Raw genomic sequence first — 16,334 nt, forward strand, 5'->3', positions numbered from 1 at the left:
TCCGATGAGCTTGTGCCTATAACGCTGCTCGCGTTGCTTCGCTGTGTGGCTAACGACGTGTCTTACACTAAATATGCGCTGAAACCGAGGTCGCCCCTTTTTTCACGTAGGCATCATTGTCCTAACTTATTCATAGTTTTTTTTGCCTCAGCACACTAAGAGCCGCTTGTCTCTACGGCTACTGGTACCTATGTACAAATTCGTAGGCAGGCTCCAAATTAGAATTAGAATATTTCGCTCGTTTAAGTTTTGCTGTATTTTCGGCGGCTGCTCCGACGCGCCCTGTGGTAGGTGTGAAGGGGCAAGTGTGCTTACACACGTCGCATCCCAAACGGGGCTGCGTTTTCAGCAGTGTCAAACAATCTGGCCTTTTTCCGTCAGCCCTATTTAGGCCCTGAGACTCCAACACGTCCAGCGTCCAGTAGCATTCTGAAGTACCTCCTGCCTTTATACCTAAGTAAGCTTATTTGGTTCCCTAGAAATCATTTTATTAAATTTTATTATGCACATGCAGAGCACAGAACGGTTTTTTACAGTACTTAAAGAACAAACTTGTAACTAACCTTCCCTCAACTCAAGCTGCACTTCACAAACATACGGTGCGTGCAGCGTACCATGTGAGCTAAGTACGAATGAAGGCGAATAGACCTTTTCAGGGTTCCGTACTCAAAGGGTAAAAACGGGACCCTATTACTAAGACTCCGCTGTCCGTCTGACCGTCTGTCCGTCCGTCTGTCCAAACGGAACAGAACTGGTAAACATCCGACTGTATCTCATGAACCGTGATAGCTAGACAGTTGAAATTTTCACAGATGATGTATTTCTGTTGCCGCTATAACAACAAATACTAAAAATAGAATAAAATAAATATTTAAGTGGGGCTCCCATACAACAAACGTACATTTTTTGCCGTTTTTTGCGTAATGGTACGGAACCTTTCGTGCGCGAGTCCGACTCGCACTTGTCCAGTTTTTTGTGAATTTAAACACATATTTTTAAAATAGATAAAGTAAATACCCACAAAATACTTAAAATTTACTATGATTTACATGCTTCTTGGTCTATAAAATAAATAAATAAAACTAAGCCAACTTCTGAAATATGGATCTCATAAACTGCTTAACCGATTTTGATGCAGTTTTCAGTATATGATGAAAAATGTGTTTAATTTTATGGTACAGTACTTTTTTCTAAACATTATTCAATGTGGAAGACACTATTTGCACAAATAAACTGTAAAAGGAAAAAATAGGTTTTCAATCTTTTCACACTATTTTTCTTTAATAATATTTTGTTTTTATTTTTTTTATAATTAAGAATGTAATTTTCTTTCAATTGACACCCAATTTAACGAAATTGGATGATCCGTGAAACTTGTAGGATTTTTTTTCTGTTTTTAACAGACCTCGCTTCACCTCGGCCTCTAAGGGACGAAATTACGGGTTCCTCGAAAAAAAATGTTTTAATGGGCCTCCACTATCATCGTGCAAAGCGGCTTGCTTTCCTCCAAAAGTGCAGCTTTTTTTTCATAACAAGCATGACTAAAGTATACGATATCGTTAACAGCTATGTCGATAGTTTAATTTGCCAATCATTTTTGCTAGAAGTTCTAGGTATATTCATAAACGTCCTACAAGCCTTATGTAGTTATTGATTGTTTGTATTATCTATTTGTTTCTAAAAAATGCATATACTAAGCATTTATTAGAAACAAAATAAACAATTGCTGGTTAAGTTTTGTGAATAAGTTATACAATATATGTAATCAAAATTTGTGCTAGCCGCACTTAATATGCTAATAATTCCATTAATTCTGGTCTTCTTTTGATATTCATAAATAGGTCCAAATTATTGTCAAACATTTCAGCATCTAAATCGATACTTAAGTATCGATACTAGGGCTATTTCTAGTAAACTGGCTAATCCTATTAAAATTCCTAGAACCTTTGAAGTTCGTTCGGAATAGACGGGCGAGGTGCGGCGAAACCGCACGCGAGGTATTGCTTAAAACTCCAAGTAATATAAATGTAAATTCAGTGAAACAAAGCTACGTTGGATCAAGTAGCGAGTTTGCCTCTTATTACTGAAGGCTGGAGGTCGATTGCACGATCGGAGGACGAAAAATAAATCGCGGGAGAAAGGCCGAAAAGCTATGTCGGCTTACCTAGCACTAGCCAAGGTTTATGCTAAAACTTCTTTATTGACTAGACATATGTTAAAGGAAACTATTACTTAATTACACCTTCCCTACGATTGTTATTTTGTATCATGTATTTTTCGCAGAAAATGAAGTATGTATATCATTTTGAAAATGATGTGTTGTAACATTTTTAGGTATATAAGTTATATAAATTCAATTGTCATTTTGGGCAATTAGCATACATTTTGATTATTGTTTATGAATGTTATTTAATTAAAGGAAATTGATTAAGGAAATTTAATTACTTATAAGATTTGAAATAATCTTTTAGTTTTCTCCATTAAGATGCATTCCAATGTAATATTATTTAAACCTAATGCAACGAGGCCTTCATTTTGTTGTTCGTTTGTATGAGCTCAAAATTCTTTTCACGATGTAAGTACCAACCCGTTCTCCTATGCACAAATAGCAACATGCTTGCAGTTTTCCGTCGGTGGTTCGTTAAAATAATAGCCGAAAACCGAATAAATTTCCATTCACTAGCACCCGGGTGTTGGCATGCCTATGTCGTGTTGCCGTCCAAAAGAGAAAGGCATTAGGATGTATGAGGCTGTACTTTGTTGCTGTCTTTTACATTTAGACTGCCTTTATTGTACAGTTCGTTCTTCGTGTGTATCAAATACAGTGAGAGAGAGCCAATATCTAGCAGATGAGATACTTATTTGCTTCCCAGTTGGGGTTATTTGTTTTTGAAGGCAATCATGGTTGCAAAGTTTACGAAGCGACTGGATCCCAAGGGGGCGCCTTATAGGCTCATGAAGTGAAACTGTATTGATTGTGTGTATTAGGTAAAATACAAATAGGTCAAACAAATTTAGATCACTTACGCCTATTTTAAATTAAGTAGGTACTAAGCTGTACTGACTGGAAGAAACAGTGATAACAAGTTTATTTTAGGAAATGATAAACATTTTCAGTTTACGACAGTAGGTACCTACGAAAATTGAATCATAACAAATTGCGCAAATAGAATTAAGTACTTGTACCAAAACATTTGTCATTCTCAAAACAGATTACTTTGAATAAACAAGAAAAATATTAATTTAAGATACTTGTAATGAATGACTATAAGCTACGTATATAAAATATGACGACGAGATGAGGTAAATTGCTTTTCCTGGACCCGTGGTTCGGCTTCGGTTTTTTTAATAAGAAGGTCAAAATGATTCTTTGAAGCCGGGCTGTAAATTTAATATAATTGCTAAAAGAAGAAAAATGTCTTAATACCCAGGGGGCCGTTTAGGCTCGAAGGGTAGGCGAGTGCTGCCCTTGTCACTCACTTGTCCGGGGCAGCTTTCCCGGTGCTGTATTAGCATGCAAATTGATGGGCTCGGGATTTATAGCCTTTTTTATCTGACTTACTTAAAAATATACGCTTTCCACAAGAGAATTTGTCGAAGGCCCTGCGCAACGCTCGTGATTCTAGGGCGAAGGGTCATCGCGACAATATAATGTTACTCGAATTCAGCTTTACTGTAGAATCCTTAATATTCCATGTTTACCTACGTTTTTTTTACATATGTAGCTCAAAATACTCCACTTTGCGGTACTTAGAAATTTAATGTCGTTTTCTATTAATACTCGCTAATAAAGTCTATCTAATATGTGATTATCAATACGCTTCTACTCGGACAAGGATGAATGTTTTTTGAATATTAAGGACTAAAAGACCATTTAAAAAGAGTATTGGAATATAAAGATAGGTAGGTAAATGTATACAAAGTTTGAGGAACAAGGCTTTGTCCCATCCGAAACAGCTTGAGAGGATTTAAAATTTTCAAGTATTTCCTGCAAATCAACTGTTTACCAAACACTCTTGTTACTTAAAGTAGTTACTTGTATAAGCAATGACAATTAATGCATTTGCGGAAAGAATTTGAACTAAGTATTATGCCAGGGACATAACATTAATTTTCATACTAGGTATTTGAGAAATGTTGTATTCTCAACTAAAAGGTATTGTCGGTTGTCAATAAGGTGCTATTTCCATTAAAGCTTCAATTTGAAATCAACCTTATCAATAACCGACAATGTGGTACCTTTTGGTTGATTACGTCACAAATATCGACTATTATATAAACTTAGACGCCGGGGAGTCCGATTCAGATTTAATAACTTTTTACGGCTTTGATCTTATTGTGATACGTTCTTGAAGATCGCTCACGCTGATTGGTGCATGCGAAATGAAGTGAAACTCATGGAGCCAATCACTAAGACGATCGTCAGGGTTGTGTCAAAACCTATTAAAATCGGCCTCAGGGCCACGCCACGGTCCGGCACAGAGCGAATAGGCACGAGCCTTATTTTACACGACCATCCAAAATAAAGGAGAAAGGAGGTTTTTCTTCGTTGTTTCCGCTCTCTCCTTTAATATACACCAGTAATTTCTTACTTTAGGCATTAGCGTAATGAGCTCCGTCTCCTACAAAGTACCCGTGAAATTCATTAAACGAATTGCAACAAGCGTTATTTAGTACGAAATGCAGGCACGTGTTCCGAGGTTGCGTGGCGTAGCGGCACGACTAAACTCAGTTAAGGACGTTGCGTCGCGTCGCTACCACAGAACAATAAATCATAACGACTATACATACTTTACATAATATACTTAAGCAAAATGATGACCGAGATCATATTACTATGTCTTTCACTCCTGCTACGACTATGCAAGTGTGAATGAGAAATGTTTGTTTGCGGATGTAGTCGTACTTGGTCAAAATTGTTAATTGATTGTCCCATAATATTTATTTATTTCCCAGCTCAATCACACCGTTTATTACGCCATCTATTTTTTAATACACACCGTAATTTAGATTAGAGTAGATTAGATTTCTTTATTTCAAGATGAAAATTACACTATAAATTTGCTACTTTCGTCAAAATTATGTTTATCTTCTCATCATGATCGTCAAAAATTACATTATAAATTTAAAATAAAAAAAAAGCGGCCAAGTGCGAGTCGGACTCGCCCATGAAGGGTTCCGTATTTAGGCGATTTATGACGTATTAAAAAAAAACTACTTGCTAGATCTCGTTCAAACCAATTTTCGGTGGAAGTTTACATGGTAATGTACATCATATATTTTTTTTAGTTTTATCATTCTCTTATTTTAGAAGTTAGGGGGGGGGACACACACATTTTACCACTTTGGAAGTGTCTCTCGCGCAAACTATTCAGTTTAGAAAAAAATGATATTAGAAACCTCAATATCATTTTTGAAGACCTATCCATAGATACTCCACACGTATGGGTTTGATGAAAAAAAAAATTTTTGAGTTTCAGTTCGAAGTATGGGGAACCCCAAAAATTTATTGTTTTTTTTCTATTTTTGTGTGAAAATCTTAATGCGGTTCACAGAATACATCTACTTACCAAGTTTCAACAGTATAGTTCTTATAGTTTCGGAGAAAAGTGGCTGTGACATACGGACGGACAGACAGACGGACAGACAGACGGACAGACAGACGGACAGACAGACGGACAGACAGACAGACATGACGAATCTATAAGGGTTCCGTTTTTTGCCATTTGGCTACGGAACCCTAATAATAAGATTAATTGTGTCTCCCAATAAGGATCGTCATGTACAAAGAAAAATGAATATAAACCAAGTTAACATTAAAGTCGATGTCAACGTAAATGATTTGTAACTGTTATGTTATTAAAATGTCAAATAAAGATAAAAATAATACAAATGAATGTTTAAGTTTGTGGTCTCACTGAGTGACGCCTGGTGGTGACTTACATTTGTTTAGTTTACTATTCTTTATAATTTATTAGTCTCTGATATAACTAAGCTAAGAAATGTTACGAATGCTCAAACGTACGAGTCGCTCAAAGGCTTGAGCACGCTTCACGGGGAGCTCGAGCTAAATGCGCTGCAATTTCGTGTTGTAGTTAGATAGATGTGCAAAATGGGAACTAGTAAATGGTGACTAGGTGAGAAAGTCACGTGCATCACTCGACAGGCTTAAACCGTTTACGGGCGGCTTACTAGAAGTATAAAGGTGAAATGATTCAAGATAGCTTTAAGTTGGCAATGTGTGACACCGTTTCCGTTTCGATAATCCACTCACTGCTGCTCAGTTGGGTAAAGTAGTAGAAAGCAGCCAGCTTTGCACTTGCAATTTTGTCATTTATTTTTAATAAAAATTGATTAAATAAGTAATTTTTATACGTGGCAATACTGCCTGATTATCAAGGCTCGAAAAACGCCCGTCATTTTGAAAACATTACCCTGTTCCGTACAACAAAGACTTCTTTATACCAATGTCAACGATTAAATATGCCCCAATACAATGACATCCGTAAACTGTAAACGAACATTTGCAACTCGTAAATGGATCCTAAATTATGATTTGTTTTCAAAATGACGTACTTTTTCCGAGCCTTGCTGATGATTATCTACAGGTTTTAGACAATTTCGTATCGCCACGTATAATATGTAGGTATATGAAATGCTAAACTGGATGGTATAGTAAGTTTTAGTCATATATATGACACTAAAGCACTTAAGTACCTACCTATGGGTTTGCATAACTTTTGTGAGTATTACGTAGAAGTCTCAGAGTCAAATATGTTTTTGATTCCCGAGTACCATTAGGTACTTTTGATTTTGATTATTTAATAACGTTAGACTGACAATGACATGTTTAACGTGTTGCCCGGGAGCGTGTCGAACTTGGCTGACCGATAAATTTAAATAAATAACAAAGGACTATTTAATAATGGATTAAACAGATTATTGTGTCGCACTTTGTGTCAGCAGCGGCGAGGGTTCATCAATATTTTTTTGCGTACGTATTCTGGCTCCATTATCATCATTCATGGCTCATTGTACCTGTCTTAACCTGTCTTATGTACAATAAAGTGCTTACATACATACATTAAAGCCTTGATTATACAGGAGCTTATTGTGGATTGCTAATTCCTCGAGACTAGTATGATACGATTGATAAGGTATTATATGAGAAGTTATAATAAGGTACTCAAGTGTCTTGGAGTATGTATGACAAAGGGAATCGAATGACGCCTCGCTATGGCAGCTTATCTTCGAAGCGCTTGTTGATACCCTTGTGCCTAAAATTGAAGGGCAGAGAAAAGAGTGCCTCTTGAATTATTTAACAAGCTATGAATGTTATCTCAGCCGTTCATTTTTCGGACGGGTCATTCTGGTGCCTACTCGTTGTAGTACCTATAGTAAGTAATCATCGCTGGGAACGATCACTCATATACGTGACGGTTCATATACAACATAGGTGTTTACGTGATGGCTTCCCTTTTGCACACTCCAATAAAATTATCTTTAAGCGTAAGCGTCATTCTAGACCTGTAGTAAGTAATATGAGTACACAATATGTACAGCAACTTGTGCAAAATAAACTCTCGCGCATCTTAAGAGGTTGTCAAGAGGGGATTCACTTCTTGCACATTTTCCTGCATCGAATTACCGAAGTTAGCGCGCGGCGACGACGTGATTTATAAGGCACATATTAAATAGCTTTGAGCTATTTAAATTCTTTAACACCGGGAAGGGTCTATTCTCGAATGTGCTAGAGATGTAAGGGAATGGGTTAGAAAACAACCTATCATGTAACTATTAGTTGATGATTTTTTAATGCGAAGGAAAAAAAAGCTAGAATTCGAATATTTATAAGAGTCGCAAAGTAATTATTAGATGCCAATTTTGAGTTATTTCTTCATGTTGGCTGGTGGAATTGACTTTAAAGTGATGATTTTAAATGATAAATATTTAATAGCGTTCATTTATATAACATAAGTATATGTAATAGGTAATATACTCGTACATATATGTAATAGTCTCATGTAAACGTTTTGGTGTTATACTGTAAGTTTATATTGAAATAAATGAAATGAAATTTCAATTTTATTTGTAATGTTTGTCACTTATTTATTAATTTCTTCAAATTGATCTGGTAAAACATGTGTTTCACTCGGTAGGAAATTTTGCTTAAACCGTTCCTTGAAACCTTCGCAACGCTCGCTTTTGGAAGCACTGCTTTAGTGGTTCTATTTTGGAATCGTTCACTTGCTCGGTAACCATTATCAATATTAGCACGAGGAGTTACAATTTTCCCTCTTTGTAAAACAAATAACTAATAACATTCAATAAGTCAAGTATAGCTAATTTGATCGTCCAGACTAAGGTCGTCCTGCCTTAGTCAAATTAGGTAGGTATACTTTCCTGCTTTTCATTTTAGTTTTTCATTACAAAAGCACTCTTATTCTAAGAAGAAATCTCAACACTTCGTGGCTATCAAAGGCAGTGCAAGTGCGCGCGTCCAAAACGTGTCGAGTGCGTCTGAATTACATAGATCACCAGATTAGTGAGGGTCCGAATTAGCGAGGCTCTACTGTATAAACGCACCGATTTAATAGACGGAACCGCAATAAGTGCCCATTGTTGCTATAAAAATTGCCTCTGCTTATGAAACATCCATCAACACTCTAACTTCCGTATTATGTATTCTGTGAATTTAGATAGGCACGGGCGTAACAAGGAAAGTTTCCATACTAAAATTTCTACCGTATAGTTTTAGAGTTGAATTTTACATTATTTCGAATCCAGGTAGAGTAAAATTAGTTTGAAATTAAGCCATTACTGAGCATCATTGATATACATTTCTGCCCAACAATCTACAATCTACAACGCATAGAAGCCTTAACAACAATTGAAAACTAGTTTGAATTTGTAATTTGTTACGTGAGAATGTGGCACACATAATTGAATAAGTTGTCCAATAGCTGACTAGGGTGGCTAGCCAAGATGACAAACGTTTGTGCTAGCCTACGACAACGGAACACTATATCTGTCTCTATCACTCTTCTGTATTAGTGCGATAGAGACAGATAGCGTTTCCTTTCGTTTCTCTGCGAACGATTGTCATCTTGGCTACAGGCGCTGTTATACGTATTGGAGCAGCTCTTGGTATATAGTTAGATTTAAATATGTACATATATGACTACGCAAACAAAGTCGCGTGACGTTTGGATGTCAACTGCAGCTGCATTATTGTTGCAGCTTCGTCGTTACCTTCGCTGCATCTGTCAATTTCCTTGATAAAATGAAAGACATTCGCCGCGGCATTACTGCCGCTATTATGGCATTCATTCCTTTACTCATTTTATCAAGGATTGAAGCTACAGCGGCGTATTAATATACATCAGCATGTAAATTGGGACGCAACTATTTGTTAGAATGAGACAGGCCTAATGCTGTAATAGTATCCCGAAATAAAATATATAAAGCTTACAAATATGATTCCGGCCAAATGTTAACAAAATACTACGAAGGTCAATGTTTCTATATTACTATACACTACGTAGTTTGACCTTTGCTAAAATTACCTACTTAAAACCATAAAGTCATTACAGTGACATAAATGTTCCACGTCGGGCGGATATTGCAAACACCGCAAGGTACGTCATGGCCAGGAAATTGCCAATGTAACCCGTATATCTCTGTTGTCAGAGCTCCATGAAAAAACAACGCTTCTCTATGGCCTCTTTTTACCGGAAATTACTCCAATTTGTGACGTGTGGGATTAGGCGGTGTGTTCTAACAAAACATTGATGTGATGAACGAAAACTGACACGAAAAGACATGATATTTGTTGCTTTGCTCTGAAAATAAATTTAGAGTATTTCGCGCCGCGCCGTCTACTTTACAGCCTCTTAAAGAAGTCACTAGACTATGCTTTATTTTATACCAACTTCGTAGTCATCTGTGTACTGCGTAATATAAATATTTCGTCATAAAAAAAACCGTCCAAGTGCGAGTCGGACTCGCATACCAAGGGTTCCGTACATTAAGTCCGACTCACGTTTGACTGCACATTTCTAATAGGTTTTCCTGTCATCTATAGGTAAAGAACTATTTTGTATATTATTTCAAAATTTTAGATCCAGTAGTTTCAGAGATAAAGAAGAGAATGGTAATTTTATTTTCTTAAATAACTTCAAACCTATTTATTTTAAAAATATAAGAAATACATGTTTGAATTTCTCAAAATGAACTCTTACAATTGATATGTAACATGATATAGTTTAAAAAGTTTTATTTTTTAACTTTTTAACTTACCCCCCAAAAGTGGCCCCCATGTTAAAATTTATTTGTTTACGTTACATGTAGGGTTGCCAGATCGAAAGGCGCTATTATCGGGAAACAATATGATTTTTTCGGGATTTTGGGACTTAAGTCGGAAAAAAAAAAATTAGAGATGCCACGATTGCCACGATGCCATGATTCGGCAACTATTCGGTATTCGGCCTATTCGGACACTTTGCCCAATATTCGGTATTCGGCCGAATGTTGCCTACTATTCGGCGGAATACCGAATATCTGTTGCATCTACCTAAAAAGAAAAATTACAAAAAAATAACTAAAAACTAGGTATATTTAATATTTAAAATGTATTCTTGGAAGGTAGTTAAATACGAAGGCACGTTTTTGAGCATTTATTGATTAAAAAATATTTTATTTTTATCATGGGTCTGATTTGATTGACTAATATACATTCATTAATTCTGTTCAACATAAAAATATATCTTAGCAAACGTAGTGCTTTGATGGCGAACAGTTTGCATAATAATTGTGACTCAAAATGTTCGCATGTCATGCCGAATATTCGGTATTCGGCCAAATTCACTATTCGGGGCATCTCTAAAAAAATACATTCAAATTAAAGTAATTGTATTAAAAACAACGATATTTTACATTATTGGCACTACATCAGCTCGCTCGCTCGACGACAGTTCGGAACTTGAAATTATTGTTAAGGCTGGCAACACTGTATTTCATTCAATATTTTTTAAGTGTCATTACACGAGGTATCGTAAAATCGCCAAAAAGATACTGCATGTATGCACAAATTCTTTTTTGGGGAATAGACTAAAGACTTGTGTTGACAACTATAAGATAGGGGTTTAAAGGTGTGTGCACGATCCTTTAAATGACAAATAAAAGTACGGGAGTAGAAAAAATATTTAATAAATATAATTTGATTTGTTCCCTAGTTGTAAACTTGGGATATATTTCTAATACAAAAGTAATGATTCAGAATTTTAATAAGGGTCGAAGTTTATGCTAAACAAACCTTTTAGGGAAGGCTTTACTTGATTTAATACATACACATGGTATGATAAATAAGGGCGGACCCTTGTCATGAATGCTGAAAGGGTATTTTTTAATCGTATAACTTACAAAATACACACTAACATGACTAGAAGCCCGATTTAGATTTAAAAACTTGTTATGGTTATGAACTGGTTTTGATACAACTTTGATGATCGTGTTGGTAATGGGGTTGGCCGGTCGAAGTATTTAGCAGATGGCGCTATCATAGCTTGCCCTGTCAATCCCTAGAATTGTGTAATTTTTTTGTTTTTTTTAATGCCCTGGATGCAAGCCAATTAAGCCAAATCTCATAAAGGGGCAAGCTATTATGGCGCCATCTAAGCAAACCTTTGACAGTTGCCAATCCCATTGGCTCGCATCTCATGCACGACTTTCATTGCATTTCACATGTGCACCATCACCGTCACCGCTCTTCAAGGTCGTATCAAAATAACATCAAAACCCTAACGAGTTGTTAAATCTGAATGGGGCTCTAGGAATGAAAGCTATGGCGGTTGTGTAAAATACAAAACCTAAGCTCCTAAATGTGTTATGAATAAAACAAACTCATCTTCACCAAAAACCGATTTCTCTAAAATAAAACGGACAATAATGATATTTATTTCCTTTTACGGTAGCAATTCTTATTAACTTCAAATCTATGCTGGACGGTTAATTTATTGACTTTGTTGACCTCCTTTATTGGACTTTTCTAACTGTTGTCGGCTGACAGGTCTTTGCGAAAAGATTTACAGAGCAAAATACCCTACGAGGAAAACCCACTGAATCAGGTAGATACTTATTCGAGGTTGACTGAGCACCTATGTAACTTGATACAAAACGAATTTGCCCCAATCTTATTTTTTCATCCCAATAAGTATCTTATAGAAACATACAGATAAATAAATCGCATTATATTAATGGATACACGAAAGGATATTTTTATTCTTTACTCAAGCAAAGCTGTCCATTCATAGTCCGGATTTAAAGTCGCTTACATATTCAACAATAACTTCATGCACAAAAACGAAAAAGGACTAAGGGAAGGGCAGTCTATCATTGTGGTATCATGCTATTGGTAGTTGAGAGGGATTTCTCCCGTGGGCATACCGTGTAGGTACCACAAAGGAGCAAGTAACGCGACCAGCGGAGGACGAACTTCGACTAATAACATATCAACCCTTTCAAGGTCCGTCAGAATCCAGGTGTAAGGAGCGTGGGGGGTCAATCGGGATTGGTGGCCGTAGCTCGATAGTTCTGTGTAAGCAAGTGAGCCTTTGTCGACCCTGCGCTCCCCGCGGGCTTAGACCGCCGTCAACATAAACAAAATGGTGTTATTGCTTGTATCTTATCTCGGGGAAAAATATTACACATTGCTTTTTAAACGGTTTCATTTGTAAGTATTTGGGCGTGTTAGGATGGGAGGTTTCTGAGTTTTTTGGGTGCTGAAGAGTTATTGTATTAGCCTGTATTTTTCAAATGGTAACTTTATGATAATACTTAGTTGAATACTATTTTGTTGTTTGTGCTTTTTTTTTGGGGTTTTATTCCTATTATATTCGTGTACATAAAATTACTCTACTTCTTTGTTTTTATATTTTTAGATAGTACTTTATCTAAATCAACATTTAGATAGTATGTAATTCACAGAGACGGTAAGATCGTAAAATCGTCAGCGGCGTCATGAAATGCTTTACATACACGAGCATGTAAGCACTTGAGGTTTGCACATTTATTTTGTAAGCAGACTGAGCTATTATCTTCCATTGTAATCATTTACTTTTTTTCAATACCTAAGTGAATTATTCAGATCAGTACATACTACCACCTATGCAGTGGAATTTGTCTAGTGATAAATAAAAAGGATATTTATTAAAAAAAATGAAAACACATGAAGATTACTCAGTAACGGGACTCATAAGGGTCATAAAAGTAAAGTTTAATGTAGTTTATTTTGATCATATATGTATTAACATTGCATGAAACTTTTATTGTAGAAAAGTATGTTGTCCTTTCTTACTGCACCTCTGCATGCATCATCGGCTCGAAGCTAAATTTATATACGTACTTTCAAGTAAGTACATTGGTAGAGCCGTGTCGCTTTCCCTAGTCAATAGCCCTTTCTATTTCTGTTAAACTCCTACATCAAATAATTTGAAATTAAAAACCTTTAATTTTTGTGCCTAAATATTGGTACAATTGGTATTTTTATTGTATTAAAAATTTGTTATTATAAAATTAAAGTAAATTATTATTAGTCTGATACATTGTTGATTATTTGTCTAAAAAATGGGAGAACTGCAGAAAATGCTCTGACTAGTGGAGAGCATAATATATTATGCATTGTGGCTCGTAATCAGTTGAGAACAAAAATCAACTACCAAATCTATCTTTACCTCCTAGATTTCCTAGAAACTATTATCGGCGTGATTCGGGAAATGAATTATACATTCACTAGATATGAAATAGTAACGATATGTGACGTTCCACGGCAAAAGGTACCTTATAGCCGCAATAATATTGGAGCGGCGTTAATATTAGCGTAAGCGCCAACCACCATAGGGTACCTTTTGCCGTGGAACGTCATATATCGTTACTATTTCATATCTCGTGAATGTCTAATTCATTTCCCGAGTCGCGCCGTATGTATCTATAAATTGTACCAAACTGACGCAAGTTGTAACACGAGCCAATTGTATGTAACGTACCTACCTACAAGTATGTGCTTAACATTATATGCATAATTGCATAGTGCGTTCAGCATGCATAGTAAATTGTGATCGAATTCCCGTGCTCGACAGCCAGATCACTATTACAGGGATCCAAAATTGATAGGGACAACGACAACTATTGGGACAGTGTTAGTCGGTATATTAATGTTATTTTTAATTTGTTTAAATTCATATATTTGAATCACCGAATATCAAAACTTGTTAAAACAAGTCGAATTTATAACAAACCACACATAAAACAACAGTACAAGTGACAAATCTTAAGGGTCTCGGTGAATATCGCATCCCGTGAATTATCAAAACAAAACAAAACAAAATTGTGAAACTCAGAGGTACAAACAAGCATGTGTAACATTTCCGGACTCGATCGTTGCCCTCGCAGTTTATTTACCTACCCTTTCGACATATTTAGATTATATAAATATGATTACCAACATGATAACAAGCCGAGGCGCGTCTAAAAATATTGGAGAGAGTAGGCGATAAGATCATTATTGAAAACATGACTGACGACTAAGTACTTAATGCAGCAGGCGTCAGATGTTACCTGCAGTAAAATGGGTGAATTAGAATAAACAGGGTATAAGAAAATAGGTCCTATATAAGACAAAAATATATATAGTTTTTTATTTGTCACGTTATTCGTCATCTAGGTAGAAAACCAGATGAGTTTCAGGCTTCGTCACATACAACCAATGGTGAAGTCTGCAAAATCATGCATATAGTATATAAAATTATCTAATAAATTAATATAATGCAACAAGAATCATAAATTGATATTACATTTTCAAATGCCTGAATACGTTCTGTTGTTAAAGTCATATCTTATTAATTTATCTTTTAACAACCTTTTCGAAAGGTAATTTGCGTTTATGAATTATGGAGAGACTGTATGTGGTCCAATTATTTATATCTATTCAGCCCGTATCCTTTTTTTTTGACGCAGGGGTAAACGCATTTAGGCATCTCACCCCCGGACTGGGGAAACCCATTGGGGGGGTGGTATGTGGGACTCGCTCCTCCCGTAACTCCCTCTGCTTGGCAGAGGGAGGGGAAGAGAATACCCACTAACATCCCCTGCGGCGTTGCCCGCATTACCGTTATTGGGGGACGCCACGAGTTCGCAGACCATTCCACCGTGTAATTCAGCCCGTATCCTCCCTCGTTTCCCCGCCTAATGCTGCACCACTCTTGTCGGTCCTGTGTACTGTGTAACTTCTATATGGTTTAAGGCAGTGGTTCGTAACCTGGGGGTAATTACCCCCGTGGGGGTAAAACTGGTATTTTACGGGGGTAATAAGCTAACCTAATATAACAATACAACAAAAGTACACGTTTTATTTTTATTACCTTTGGGAGGAGGGGTAAAATCAGGTTCCCTAGTTAGTCATAGGGGTGACCGGACTGAAAAGGTTAGGAACCACTGGTTTAAGGTGACAGTCCATTTCCAACCGCAGCTGCACTACTGTTCATTTTACTATGGAAATTGACAGTAACAGCGACGCGTTCAGTACCAGTAGTGCAGCTGCGGTCAGAAATGGAATGTTACACTTAGTCTACATACCTACAGTTGCTTTATTGTTAATCCTTTTATTCAATGATTAGAAGCTTTTTATTGTTATTATAGATGCTTATGCAGTTGTTATGGTCAGTAGATAAAAAAAATAAATGACTGATGACCTTGAAAAATATATTTTCACGCCTCTAAGACACTAACAATAAGGTCGTGTAAACATATTTTTGGAACGCTGGCTTGTACAGTAGTGCGATTGCTGTACACGCTGTCCAAAATGTGGCCTCCATTGGCTACGGTAACCGCTTACCAACAGGCGGGTAACCGCTTACCAATGTTTCTTTTTCACCGACTTGGTACAAAATAAAAAGATGGCAAAATATTTTCTTATCAGGTTCAAAATGTGTAGAGCTTTTAATATAATGACAGGGGATACAAAAGAAGTCCAATAATGATCGTAAAAAAAGATGTTAAAGTAGTTTTATTACCACGTCCGTAGTACCTAACCTACCTAAAAAGGGTTTCAAAATTAACTCCCCTCTCTTTTCATTCGCTGAAGGCACTTTATTAAAAATAAATCGAAAATATGTGCTTATTTAGGAAACACGCTGAAGGCTATTTATGTACAAATTTCAAGACAAAGTTTCGAACAACCGCCTTAATTACGTCGCTAGCAATATTAATTACCTTCATACCGCTTTGAATATTATGAATAATGAGGTTGATTTCGATACAATTTGAATCCACGGTAATAA

This window comes from Cydia amplana, chromosome 2 (genome assembly GCF_948474715.1).
Source record: "Cydia amplana chromosome 2, ilCydAmpl1.1, whole genome shotgun sequence".
Taxonomy (NCBI): Eukaryota; Metazoa; Arthropoda; class Insecta; order Lepidoptera; family Tortricidae; genus Cydia; species Cydia amplana.